The sequence below is a fragment of the Parasteatoda tepidariorum genome, chromosome 8 (genome assembly GCF_982258835.1).
Source record: "Parasteatoda tepidariorum strain Cologne lab strain chromosome 8, Ptep-v5.0, whole genome shotgun sequence".
Lineage (NCBI taxonomy): Eukaryota > Metazoa > Arthropoda > Arachnida > Araneae > Theridiidae > Parasteatoda > Parasteatoda tepidariorum.
In genome coordinates, this window is record NC_141762.1 from 47,077,749 (window position 1) to 47,091,095 (window position 13,347).

General features: G+C 27.7%; 1 protein-coding gene across 2 annotated transcripts in view; it reads right to left on the reverse strand.

The window, feature by feature from the left end:
* LOC107456509 (N-acetylglucosamine transporter UNC93A) overlaps positions 1-13,347 on the reverse strand; it is a 151,790-nt gene that overhangs the window by 86,519 nt on the left and 51,924 nt on the right. The window lies entirely within an intron of this gene.

Consider the following 13,347-nt stretch of genomic DNA (forward strand, 5'->3'; position numbering starts at 1 on the left):
AATTAGTTTAATTTTGTGAATGCATTGGATCAGTGAATTAAATGCAATCATGTCTCTCTCTCTTTCAGTTGGCGATAATAACATTAAATATTCCACTGTAGGTCTTTCTCCCAATGTGCAATAAACACTTTCCGTGTACATTTTATACAGCACAATAGATTGCAGCTCATAGAGAAGGTATTGTTTTACGTTTTATCGTTCCTTTCTAAAAATAAAATTTATTAATTGTTTTTCAATTTATGTATTTTTAAAAATATAATTACTGTAGTAATAAAATTTCATGTGTTTTAAATTTGTATTTTACTGCTGTTATTTATATTTAAAATTTTGTTTTTTGAATATTTACTTATTTGTTTTGATTTTTGACTTTTTTAAGGTAAAATGAATTTTTTTAGTTTTGAATTAAGTATAAAAATACTTAATAAAAGTAAGACATTATTCAAGTGTTTTTTTGTATGTTATATCCATAAATATCAATTAAATAAGTTTCGAAAGATATTTTGTTTAAGGAAATTCTTCTAGTATCTCTCGTATAATATATATAAATTAGAAAATGATTCAAATTCTTCTAATTATATATTTTTTATCATGAGCTGAGTTAAAAGTATGGTCAAAACCAGAATATGGTTCATGGCAGACTCTAGGAACACCAAAAAGGTCGGTAATATTTACCGAATAGTTTTGGTAATGAATTTGGTATAATTTACAGTAAAATATGATTTCTTAATTTTTAATAAAGTTTGATAAATATGGTAAAATTTAGTAATTTTAGCATGGCATAAATTTACCATTAAGATTTGTATATTTTACTAAATGAATGAATGGTAATAAAAACTATTATTTCAGAAACCAGAAGTTTTGATAAACTGTTGCTATATGAGCCGATTAGTTAAAAAATGAATTTTTTGACTACCATACATTTTAGTTTCATTATCTATTATTTTACCAGATTAATTATTATTTTACCAGATAAAATTACCAGGTAAATATTATTTATTCAGAAATGTCATTATCGAAAATCGGTAATTTTGCTAGACAGTTTTTTCATGTGAATTCATTTTGAGGAAATTTCATTAAAAATATTACTTTGAGTTTGAAAGGAAAAAATTGAACAAAATTATAAACTGTTGAGATAGCAGACTCTGAGTAAAACCTATAAAAATTTCCTACACACATTTTCCTTTTGTTTCTGAACCATGAACGAACTGAATTTTTAAATTTTTTATGTCTCTGATGTACAGTGAGCAATGTTAAAAAAATGAAATACGAATAACTTTCAATCTAACAATTGGATTGTCATGTACTAAGGCCTAATATTAATATTTTGAAAGGCTAACCTTAAGTATGCTAATTAACTAGTAGAGACGGTGTTTTAGTCAAAATCTGACAAAAAACATACTTTCTCTGAATAAACAAACTTTATTTTCGATGAATTTGATTTTTGACTCTCAATATTAGAGAATATTGTATTTTGCTGTAAACAATTCTTCAAAACATCTAATATGATGGAGTCGTGCAGGAGTTTTCTTTGATAAATATTTCAAAAAAAAAATTTCTTTACACATTTCAAAATGTAATCTATCGACTCCGATAAATCTATGCATTAAACATAATTTGCACAGAGAATTAAATTTTTTAAAATAAAAATTTAATTTTCTACTTCACTGTGAAAGTATTAAAAATATATCTTAAACCTCGTAGGTCAAAATATTTCAAGCTTCAAAAAGTTCCTTTTCTTTTATTCAAAAAAAAATGACGTTTAAAATTGATAAAATATTGTCTTCTAACAATATTTCGATATATGGAAACTTGCCAACTTGACCAAGGAGATGTTTATCCTTCTATTTTTATGAAATGAACTTTAAAAATTGTACAGAGAGTTTCACTTAGGCTTGATTTATTGTTTTAAATTTTTAAGTCAATCAGAAAAACAGTTAATGTTAAAAATGATAAACTTTATATACAGATATTTTAAAGTTTACTTTTAAAACTTGTTAAATTTTATTTATGTGTAGCTTTTGACATAGGAAATCAAAAATCAAATACAAAAAAGTAATTACCCAATTTTCTACTGTAAACTTACTTAGAAAATGAACTAAAAGAGTTTTAAAGACAAAATTCGTGTTTCTGACCATTGTCTACACTTTTAGATATTTTTCGGAAAAATGGCTTTATAACAATTTAATAATTCTTATTTTATCATATTCAATCAAAACAGTCAAATAATCAGAAAAACATGGTATTAAAACTTTTAAGAATGAGAAAAATCTTTTTGTGACTGTTTTCTGTCCGGTTGTTTCACCGAATTTAATACAGTTAAACAACCAGAATTTTATCCGCGTCAGCTAGGCCCATCTTATGAAGCCCCCGTTCTGTAGGTCATGAGAGTAGCAGACCAGCCTTCTGTTGTTGTTGACGTATGCCTGTTTAGGCAGAAGGAGTGCGATTGTTCTTGTTTTTCAGTGGCACCATCTATGGCCAAGAATTCGACTTCTGCCACGCCATACATCACACCCGTTTATAAGGCGGTCCCATTCATACATCCATTCATTCATCCACAGATTGTAATTTTGACCTGAATCAGAGAACGATCGATCTCCAATCCATTACTCCCAGAGGTATTGATTTGTTATGGGAGGACTTTTGCGACTCGACGGATTTAACGTGCATCACTCACTTTACTACACGGGGAGTTTTCGGCCAGCGGGATTCGAACCCTCGAACTCTCCGACATGGGTCCAGTGCCCTACCGACCAGGCTATCCCGGCCTTAGACAAACTTCCTCGTCTATAATATATACCCAGCTGTAATATATACGCAGCTGCAAGAAACTATTTGACTTCATTAGGTGGGCCTAGTTGGTGCGATAAAATTCTGGTTGTTTTACCGTATCAGGTGAAAACAGTTAATAAACGGTTTTTTATCACAGTTAACAGTTTGAATACCGTATATCAATAAAAGAAATTTTTATTTAACCATTTTTTCCTAGAAATTTCTAATAGCGTACTTTTTTTCTCAGTGCGTACAATATTTTTTTTTGTTGTCAACGGTATTTGATTTTCCTCTTTAATAAAGGATAAACTCGCAAAAATTTGCTTTAATATTTCATTGCTTATTATATTTATGACTCCAAAGAAAGAAAAAAAAACTTGATTTTTTCATTGCTCATTATAAATGGAAATTCTTTCTAAAACAACAGTTGTTTGAATAATGAAGGAAAATGAGCTAATGAAAAAAAGCCGGCGCGCTCTCTAATTTCAACGTAGAGGATTTTTTTCTGGTGTTAGGTAAATATATTAAAAAAAAGTACCCCTTAAAGTTGAAGCAAGGGAATTAAGCTAAAAAATTTGTCTCTTAGATTATTATAGGAGGGAACAGCTAGTTTCCTGAAATATCTTATGAATTTTTTCGAGCAATGTTGATTAGTTTTCTGAAAATATACCATTTAGAAATACAGTATTAAAAATTATCTTTAGTTCAGGATACGAAAAAATGTATCTTCGAAGTTTCATTTATTTTATGTTTAGTACACTGTTAGACTTTTCCTTCTGAAATTACGGTAATATAACCGGCAGTAGTCTGTCCATCTAATTAACCCTAAATTTTACGGTAAATAGCTTTTTTTATCTTAACGGTTTTGATACCGTTTACAACTAGTGTGTTTAAAAAAACCATGAATACAAAACTATGCGGTTTTTAATCCTTTAAAAACAAGTCAGGACCACATTGTGTACCCCCTATGAGGTCTATAATTATTTCCTCTGGTAGGGTACACTAGCACCCGGTAATATAATACGTGGTTCAATTAAAATATTATGGGTCAATATTAAGGTCTGATATCGGGCCTTGCATTATTTAATATGACTTCGAATATTTAAAGCTCTTTAGACGACGAATTTCCTCATTTTAAAGCTTTTCAGAAGACTATTTTAGATATACATGCATAATAAACTACACGGCCACACATTGTGTACCCCCTATGAGGTCTATAATTATTTCCTCTGGAAGGGTACACTATTACCCGGTAATATAATACGTGGTCCTATTTGAATATTATAGGTAATATTAGATTATAGGTTAATATTGTAACTAGCATGACACACGAAACTATTCATACTTGAAACAGCACGAAACAATTAAATAAATTGTTATTTAGCCATTTTTTTTACTGAGAAATTTCTGCCAGTGCTAATTTAGTCTCAGCCCATTTCTTTTTTCCTTGTTTATATTGAAATCGAAACAAAAAAAATAACACCTCAAAAAACGTTTGAAATGTTTTAATTTTACAAATATACCCATAATTCTTTTGTTTTGCTATTTTATTTTTTAAAGTTTTAAAGAATTTCACAAACATAATTAAATTTAGTTGCTTGTTTGGAGGTGCAAATTGTAACTAAATTAGATTAATTTTTAATTATTTTTAAAAACAACAACCTTCATAAGATAAATTTGATTACGCTTTTCTCAGTTTATATTTACATTTTTAATTGAATTGGGTGTATTTTAAAAGCTACGTTTAATATAGCTACTTCATAAATGCTGCAAAATTTTAAGTTGTTATCTGTTTATAAGTTTAAAACTTTACTTTTTAATTATTCCAACTATTTAAACGAACATTAAATATCTTCTGCTTTAAAACTTGGAATGAAATTTATTTTACTTGAACGCCATTCTTAAATTTAATTATCTCTGAATTAATTGAATTATGAAGTAAAGTTTTGATAAATTAATAATTTGTTTCTTGTTCAAAGTTCCAATAAAATTAAATATTATCTCTTTTATTTTTTACGTATTTTTACTTCTGGGTAATTCACAAATTAGTAAATAATTTTTAACGTACAAATATGTTATCTTAGATGGCTCGTAGGGGTGAAAATAAAATAAGCTAATTAATTGACGCAAATAATTTTTTCATTTACAAAATCAGATACAAACAACGTATTAAATACTCTTTCTGCAAATAAACATTTTTTGATAAATTAAAGAACAATTCACAAAATTCCTGCTTTTTAAAATATGGTAGGTTAAATAAAATTTAAAATAAATACTCTAAATTGTTTAGTGAGGAGAGCAAATGAAAATCCTCCTCCCCGTAAAGTTACCGCGTTGCTCTTTACTTATTGTAATTTGTTTTAAGTTTTATTTTTTAATTTATTAATATTTTATTTAAAACAATATTAAAATTTGTACATCTTATAATTTAAAACTGTTTTGAGTTGGATTATTACTTGAAGAACGAGTTTTATAAATACGAGCAAAAATTATTTGATTTTCTTAAAACAGTTCAAGAGATATTGTATTTTATAATTTTATAGCTGGAGTTGAACAGCCGACCCAGTTCTGAGTTTACGACTATCATTGTTCAAATCCGTAGTCTTGTAATTTTGAGCCCAACCCAGAAGACTAGGAAATTCCTATCTTCTTCTGACAAAATAGTCTTCCCGGAAAACTTTTCTTGAGGAACTAACCCGCATTAGCGTTACATGGAGAGTAAAAAAACGAAAACCTCACACGGTTGGCATGGAATTATAACCCTTGACCCGTCTACCACAGACGATATTTCAAGTTAGCACTGTGGTCGGTGGGAGCTGGGAGTAGAATTCGTATCTATCAGGCACCGCTGGGATTCATACCTGGGTCACCTCATTAGGAGGTGACCACCCATGAGCTCAGTTCAAGAGATGTGGCGAAATACGAAAAAAGTAAAACTAAGATTAAAGGGTCAAAATGTTGAACTCTGACTGAAGTATTTGAGCCATAATTTACTCTGTCTAACCACCTACAGTTTAAGGGGCAACTATTTAAATCCAACGAATTTGTTATCTAGAGAAAACACGGTTTTGTGTCTGATTTCGAAATGTGAAATATCGACTGCTCAAATTTATTAACATATTTAAAACTAACTAACTAACTAACTCAGTGGCGCGACAGCCCATTAAGAGGGCCAAGGCCGACTGTGCCCATCTCAGTTTTCTTGACCTTGGGCTCTGGGGTGCAGGAGCATATGTTCCGGTCAGGTGGTCAGCCGAACGCGGAACCCCCAGTGTTAGTTCCCAAGCATGCTTGGTACTCATTTTATCGACCCACTGAAGGGATGAAAGGCTGAGTCGGCCTTGCCCGGCCCAAGGATCGAACCAAGGACCTGTGGCACGACAGCGCGAAGCGCTACCGCTCAGCCACCGGGATATTTAAAACTAATTACTTGAATTATGCAAATACCTTAAATGTTTGAAGATCTTATTAGATCAAAAGCTAGTATGGTATTCTGAATAATATTTTGTGCAATGTGAATATTGGAGTACATGTATGCCTCCTTATTGTGCAAATGGCTTATTTGCAATTGATCTTAAATTGAATAATTCAGTACGTGATATTGCAAGGATTGCACTTTAATCACTACTTTTTGACGCATATTTTAAAACTTTTTAAAAATACCTTTATAAGAAACACTAATTAATAAAACACTAGAGTTAACTAGTAGTGAAAGATGATTTTTAAAACGAGAAAAATGAGATTAAAATCAAATAAACTTAGATTATTTAATATAAATCAATTAATGTGGAATGAAATCGAAGAGCACTTAGATTAACTGACTGGAAAAATGAGATTAAAATCAAATAAACTTAGATCATTTAATATAAATCAATTAATGTGGAATGAAATCAAAGAGCGCTTAGATTAACTGACACATTTTTTGAAACAATTAAAGTAGAGGAATACATATATTGTCTTTATTACGCCGAAATTCTAATATCCTACTTTGTAGTACATACACGGAGAAAAAAATCTGTTAAAATTACTGTATCGTATGGTACTGACCTTTCTGGTAAAAAATGTAATTTCAGATAATAAAACAAAAATATATGGTATTTAAACTATTCATTTGATAATTTTTTAGTTCATATAGTAGAGTTTATCCAGAAATTTTGTTATTCAAAATTATAGGTTTTATAGTTGCATGCAAACATGCAAAACCAAAAGTAATTTCAACCGAGTAAATGTTTTTTATGCTATGCTCTAAGGTATCAAGATAAAATTACCAAATTTCCCCACACATTCGGCATTTTTTATTTCCATATTATAAAACCATATTTTATCGTTAATTTTACAAAAATCATTACTAAAGCGTGTCGTAAAAGTTAAGGAGATTTTTGATACTCCTATAAATTCAGAATTCACTTTGAATTTTATCACATTCTGGACGTATTGACCATTTTTTCTCTCAGTATAAATTTTCTATCAGCATTACATAAATTGTCATTAATTTGTTTTAGTTTAGGGTAGAAAAATTTTGTAAAGATAGTGCTCAAAGAATATCATGCTAGAAAAGAACTCTGTAAAAGTCAAGAAGATAAATTTGTTTATTATATACTCCCATTTTAAAGCAAATAAGAAACGAAACTGAAATTTCTAAAGTTATTGAACAGATTTCTTTTAGTCGGGTGAATCATAGAAATCTTGCTAACAATGTTCACAGAAGTGTAAACTGAATTAACTAGAAACTTGAAGCAATCTAAGGGGAACAAATTACGTCTTAAATCTGAACTGAAGCAAAAAGAAATATAAATAGATAGTGTATTGATTCAATTATATTTGTTTTTATATTTAACTGCTAAGTTAAAATTGGTAGTTCTTGTTAGTGTATTATTAGTAAATTATATTACACATTAAGAAGTATTTAAATTAATTTACACGAACGTCGAAAAATACTTTTCCGTTACTGTTGTCTTTAATGATATAATATTTACATAAGTTATTATGTTTAAAATGAGAACTGTAACTATTTATATTAAACACTTAGCCTAAAATAGATGCTATGTTAGGTTATATTATAACCTTGAAAAAAACTTGGTAATTAAGAGTTAATTTTTTCCCTCGATCTTTTACAGGGCCGAATGATAAACGGTGTAGAGTTGTATGCAAGTTTTAACATTTTGTTTAAAGTTTCTGTTAATAAAACCATAGCTTACTTAAATAGAAGTCATTTGCATAAAAATAAACATAATAAAGGCAGATATAAATGAACAAAATATAGGAAAGAAAATATAGGAGAACAAAATATAGGAAAGAAAATACATATTATCGTCAATAAAGTACTGCTAAGCAATTTGGATGATAAGTTTAATTTTCACTTGACATACAGATATTCATATAATGTTTTTGAATAAAGTTTTGATAACCCTTATAAGCGACACGAGGTATATTTTAATAAGAAAATGTCTAGAAAAGCTTGTATTTGACTTTTAAAAAGCTTACTAAAATCTAACAAGCAATCAGTCACACCAGTTTTACCATTTTGAACTCTTTTATTATTTAAATTTTTTTTGACAACAATTGTTTAATTTTTTTTATAAAAAAATGAATTGATATTCTTCTTCGAATCTGTAAACTAAAACGAAATGATTTTGAATCTTAAATAGAATAAATATCCTGAATTTAGTGAACTGAAGTTATAACTTAATACAGAGGATTTGAAAAAAGACTTTTTCTCTCTAGTAGAAGCACTTTTAACAACAGACCACCAGATAAAAAAATTTAAGATGACTTTCTGACTAAGTTATAAAAGTAAGTTAACCTAAAAGATTTTATATTTTCAGCGGATGACAAATGCGATTTCTAAAGTAAAAGAAAGATCAAACGTAGAGAAGAGAAGGATAAAAGTAAAAAATATTACTTAGTGAATACTGGAATTCACCCAATTAGTTGGAGCAAAGACTTTTATCCAATTTTTTATTCCATAAATCCCTTTACTATTAAAATGGATTGCTATATACTTATTCAAGTACATTTTCCATCCATTTTCTCTCTTTTTTTAAGAAATTTTAATGACTCACTTAATGTGAGAAAGTCGGTACACAATATCTTTATAATGAATCGTGGTTATATTGTTTTCAATTTAGTTTAAAACTCTTTTGCATCCAAAAAAGATATCTTTCGAAAGTTTTGAAATATCTATCCAAGAAAATTAGTTTATTTATTGCATAAGCTGCAAATAAATGGAACTCATGAAATAAGTTCAAAATGTAGAGAAAGCAAGGGAAAAATTACAGAACAATGAAAAAAGGGGAAAAAAAGAAAAATAATAATAAAAATAAAAATAAAAAAAAACCGGAAAAAAATTCCGGAAAAAAGAACAAAATTTTTAAAAAAAATCCAGAAAATAAAAGATATAATATAATCGGATATAATCGTGTGAGCTGAGGAAAAGATCATATCATTTATTTTCCGAATTTTTTAAAAAATTCTTTGTCCTTTTTTTCGGAAATTTTTTTCCCGGTTATTTGTTATTTTTATTATTACTTTTCTTTTTTCCCCCTTTTTTCATTGTTCTGTAATTTCCGACATGTATATATATATATATATATATATATATATATATATATATATATATATATATATATATATATATATATATATATATATATATATATATATATATTTTTTTTTTTTACTTTATTTATTTATTCATTTTTTTATTGTGGAACTTTTCTAGAAGTAAAAATACATATCTTTGAAAGTCTAAAGTCAGCGTTGCTTAAATTATTAATATCATGATATCACGTTATGAAGTCAGTAAATGCAAAAACAATATACCTAACCATGACTTATGATGAAGAAAAAATTCTTAAGCAACTTCATTTGATAAAATGAGTTGAAAAACAGAACAGAAAATTATAAAATATTCAATGTCAGGAAATTCTCGATCGATATCAGGATTCATACTATATTCAGGATTCAGTTAATTTCATACGCTTACATCAAAAGAATAAGCAAGTATTGATTATTTCTCTACTCGTATTTTTTTATTATGACTTAAAATCCTGTATATTTTAGTTTTGGTTTCAATACGTAAGTATACGAAGCGAATATTTTATTTTTTATTGCCTTAATTATATCGCTAATGCAATTTCTATGAACCTATTAATCATTTATGAGAGCTTAGTCATTGGAAAAGAAAATGAATGATGAATTGATCCGTTACTGATCTAAGTTTGTAGAACGCAAGCATTTTGAAGATTTCCCAAGGAGCCTATGAACTACTTATTTACCATTTTCCTTCAGTGATGATAAAATTATTCTGTTGCAGCGGCGCGGTTTATTTGAAGTTGATGTTTAACCAGTTCTAGACTTACTTTCATTATGTGCTGTTAATTGAAATGATAAATAACAAATGATTTATTACGTACTGTTCATGGAAATCTATTTATAATTTGGCACGTAGGGAATAAATATAATAATTTGCATATTTGAAGGAAAGACAAAATCGATTTTGTCTACCTTTCAAATAATTAAGTTTACATTTGTTAAAACTATTAAATCTCTGGTTGTTTTAAAAAATGTTAAATGTGATATGCTAATTTGAAAAAAAAATGTTACGTAAATGTTTTAAATTACTTTCCATGCTAATAAAAGAGTCTGGTCTAAATTACTAGAATGTGGTAAAACTTAGCGTGTTTCTGACTGTATGGAAACACAAAAAAGCTCCGTAAATTTTAAGGAAATGATTTAGTATGTATTTCGGTAAAAATAAAAGGGAAGATAGGTTTTTATAATATGAGATAAAATTTGATAAATGTGGTAACATTTAGTAATTTTACTATGATACCCTAGTGCAGGGATGGCGAACCAATGGCGCGCGTGCCATATATGGCACGAGACACAATATTTCGGTCACGCCACCGATCACATTTGTTATTACACAATGAATTGCTATTACACAAATGTTATTACACTATGATGCATATGTAACAATTTAATTAAAATTCACAAAAACAAGCAAAATAATAAACAATTATTAATAAAAAATTAACAATTAATACTAAAAAGACAATCAATAACCATAAAAAACAAGCTAACAATAAACAACTAGCAAAAAAAAATTAACAGTCCTGCTTAAACTAACATCTTACAACCTAATATAAGTTATTTGTCATCGAATCTGCAACAACAGAAGTCACACTGATGTTACTTTAAGTTGTTTTAAGACATGTCAAAATGTATTTTTTTTCAATGCAAATAAAGAGTTTTGAGTTGATAGTGTTAAGTATTATTATATTCCCAATAATCACGAAGTCAAAATTATTTGACGGCACGTCTATGACCTCATTAAACAATTTTTTAGAAAAAAATGGCACGATGGTGTATAAAGGTTCGCCACCCCTGCCCTAGAGCATTGCTTGAAAATTATGTATTCATAGGTTAAATTCACTTTTCAGTTCTTTACTTTTTACTAATTGTGGGGCAATAAGATCTATAATTTTGAAAACCAGAATTTCTGGTAAGCCCTAATTATAAGACTGGAAAAACTACAAAATTAATGGTTTAAATATCATATAGTTTGGTTTCATTAATGAAAATTAGTTTTTTTAAGTAAGACTGACGTGCTGCTTACTAGTCTTTACCATACAGTACTGTAATTTAATCAGAATGCTTTCCACCGCGCAAAATAAACTATGTGTTTTACACAGAGTTTACTTTTTCTCGCTTCAAGTATGTTTAAAATAGTTAACGAGTCGACAATATGAAAATTTTCTATGTAAAACACTTAGTAATTTCTTTAAAATTTATTTGATTTTGTAAAATATTTAGCAGCACGACTATCAATAAAGTTGCTTTTGTTGCTTTTAACAAAATTAAAGCACATTAATCTTACAGGTTCTAGACATATAAACGTTCTAATGTAAAATGAAACCAATATTAACTGAAGATATATTGTTTAATACTATGGGTATACTGTATACTATTTGTAATAAATGAAATATTAGAAGCATTATTTTCAAAACTATTTTTGTTGAAATAGAAATGTTGAAACTGATTGAAAACGCAATTCATGTGCTAAAAAATTGCTATGAAATTCCATTTTTTAAAAAAAATTTAATACCAGATTTTTTTGCTGTTTAAAAAAATGTTAAAAATATTTTTCGCTCAAAAAATTAATTTATAAATGAAATTGTAATTGCGCAAAATTTTGTGATTTTTCCGATACTAATTTTATGAAAAATTGTTCTCGAATTTGGCACGATTTTATAGTCAATGTTTTTCTTTTTTACCTGAAGTATGAACAAGTGGCATTATTGTTGTTTTAAATAACTGCATCAAAACAGACAAAATTGAATCACTTATGATTTTCCTGTCTCAAAGTCTATCAGCGTTAATGAAGGCATATGGCTAAAATGTTTTTTAATGGAGAAGTTATTTTTATGGCAATAATATTATTTCTAACATTGAATTTGCAATGAATAGAACGTATCTGTAAAATTCCTATTGAAACTTAGTTAATTGCTAAATATTTATTGAAACTATCCTAAACTTAGTCCGTTTAATATTATATTAAAAAAAGGAAACGTATGTGGGTGCATGATTAAAGGTGTAAGGTGTTCGCTTTGTATATTCGCTGGTTCCATTTCTAATTGAGACCGTTTTTTAACTTTTTCTTAATATATATTTTATATATGAGTAATTATGTATAATAAAATAAGTATATAAAGAGAAGTTCATTTTTAAATGTATTTACACGTTATAGAACACGTTTATATTTAATTACTTCTAATGAGACACATGTGTCGTTTTAAATTAGTATCGTTATATTTTTAGTAACTAAGAATATTAAAATTATTTCGAAAATAAATCATTTGTAATGTATAGTTTCTGAGGAAAGAAAAATATAACTATTTTAAATAGTTTCTGAGTAATTTTAAGTAAAGCATAAATGCAAATTTTTACATGTTCTTTGAAATTCATTGTTGATTTACTTACATATCGATAAAAGTTTCAGTTAAGAATAAGGAACACACTTACATATTTAATTTTTATTTAATTAGTAGGTTTTACAGCATACTCCCAGCCACACGCTAACCCACATGAATTGCCTTATTATTCAAAATTATTTTTATTTATTTACGATAAACAAATTTGAAAATCAAAATGATAAAATATTCAATTTAAAGATTCTAAAATGTTATATTTTATTAAGACAGGTTTGGTCTCAATATTGTTTGGTCCAAGTAAATCGAATGATTTTGCTTGGTCATTATTGCATTTTCCCCTTCAATCCAGTTTCATTATTTCTTTTATATTCTGTATTTTTGATTGCAGTTAAAAATAATTTAATATTTTAAGAGATTAATCTCAGAGAAAAAGTATAATCAAAACTACCGGAATACGGTTAAATTTACCTTGGTTCTGAATCTATAAATCACCAAAAAAACTCGATAATTTTCAACGAAGCGCTTTAGTAAAGATTTCGGCAAAATTAACTATAAAATAGGGTTTTATAATACGTGATAAAATTCTTTAAATGCGGTATAAATTTGGTAATTTCTTATTATACCTTAAAGTATGGCATAA